Raw genomic sequence first — 1,709 nt, 5'->3', positions numbered from 1 at the left:
AGCACCATATGCATTGTTCCAATATGCAATGGGGTAACAATGTAGACAATCAAAACAAAACCAAGTAAGATGTTAATGGTAGCAAATCCGGGTGTAGCCAATGGACTGCCTAAGAAACCAGCAACAGTAGACCAATCAAGTCCAAACGAGCCAATGCCAAGTCCATGGGCTCCAGAACCAATCTGTTGAGCAGTTATGGAGTTCTTCCATATCAAGCAAACAATGGAGATAGTAGATAGGGAGGGGAAAAGGTAACCAGGAACAATGTAGTAAGCAAAGCTGCATATGAACACCAAGAAGAAGACTGCAGCCTTGTACGGCCTCCCTTTGGTCTCTTTTCCTTTTCATGCAATGCCCTGTATTTCAAAGTATGAATTAGTAGTGCTCCTATAACTGTCAAAAAAAATTCTTTTTTTGAGCTTCCCAGGAAAAGCCAAAAGTGCTTTTAAGTATTACAGAAGCCATGGTTGTGAATTTGTAATAACTTCCACTTGAATATCCAAGAAGCACATAAAAAATTATGCTTCTCAAAAAGTACTACTTCTGAACTCAATAAAATACCTGAAGAGAGACTTGAACCAGATTTGCAGGCCACCACATGTAAGGAGAGTCAACAAGGTATCTTCTGAATAGGCCAGCCCATCCATACCCAAGCATCCGTTAATTTCAGAATGTAAAACATGGATAATCAGCACGACTTTTACAGACGTAACGTGGAGCTAGTCAAGTTTACTAAAGAAATACAGGTAATTATAAATTACCTGAGTGGTTTGTGCTAACAAGAAGGCTGATGCAGGATGCAGTTTCCTTTTGTAAAAAGCCAGAACAATTGTGATGATGTTCACAGCATAGACACTGTTTGATCCAGAGTTAGCAAATATGGTGATCAGCACATGCTCTTTCAGATTGAAAGGCCCTGGATTCATCGAAAATGTCCAATTTGTGAAGGGGAACCGGTACTTAATAGTTGGGAGGGTGGCAGCCATCAACTTCCCTAGAGGGAGGACAAGAATTTGTGCTGAGACTGAGCACACATAGAGCTGGTTCGTGCGGTACCCGAAAAACTGGTTGACAAAGGCAAGAATGGAGCATGAGAGAAGGCCAAGAACCCATGTCCGAAATGTCCAGGTTGGTTGAGAAGGGTCATCGGTGGTCGAAACAGTTAGCCTGACTTGCTCAATAGGATTGTCATTCACTTTAAATTACGATTTAAGTTGATTCCGATTATGAAGAACAATGGTAAATAGCAAAATAAAAAATAATCATAGCCACGGCAAGTGACCTAGTAGTTATTTTCTAGTTAAATGTGCTTCACTGTTCCCCAAACTAGTTCCAACCACGAAACTATCAAAGTGATCAACCGAGTTATTTGAGAGCTTCTATCTATAAAACATAGAGAGAGAGAGTATAAACACAGCAGCAATTCCGATGAGAGCCATTTGTTTAAAGTGAGGGATGACATCAGAATATTTTTTGAATTTGACAAGCTTACTCATCAAGATCTTATTGAAAGAAAAAACAAGAGGTAGACGACACGAGTGAAGCAAATCTTCGAACACCTTCAAGGCATCCTCAAGGTCGCTCTCTGTAAATTGGGTTGGGTTTGAGGATTGAGAACGAAACAAAGTGGAAGAATGAAAAAATGTAGTACCTCTGTGGAAATCGCAATGCCGTGATGTGATATCATCTTCAACATCTCTCTCTCTCTC

At 40.3% G+C, this 1,709-nt stretch overlaps 1 pseudogene across 1 annotated transcript in view; it reads right to left on the bottom strand.

Annotated features, from left to right (window-relative positions):
* Positions 1–1,709, bottom strand: part of LOC101291711 — a 7,076-nt pseudogene that overhangs the window by 1,503 nt on the left and 3,864 nt on the right. Inside the window, exons 3-5 of the transcript XR_184402.1 lie at positions 761–1,195; positions 566–656; positions 6–362 (exon numbers count right to left, since the gene is read on the bottom strand). The product of XR_184402.1 is annotated as an oligopeptide transporter 5-like (transcript). The remainder of the gene's footprint in view (positions 1–5; positions 363–565; positions 657–760; positions 1,196–1,709) is intronic.

Source organism: Fragaria vesca, linkage group LG3 (assembly GCF_000184155.1).
Source record: "Fragaria vesca subsp. vesca linkage group LG3, FraVesHawaii_1.0, whole genome shotgun sequence".
Lineage (NCBI taxonomy): Eukaryota > Viridiplantae > Streptophyta > Magnoliopsida > Rosales > Rosaceae > Fragaria > Fragaria vesca.
Note: the sequence above shows the minus strand (reverse complement) of the source record. Positions and strands in the feature narration are given on the sequence as shown.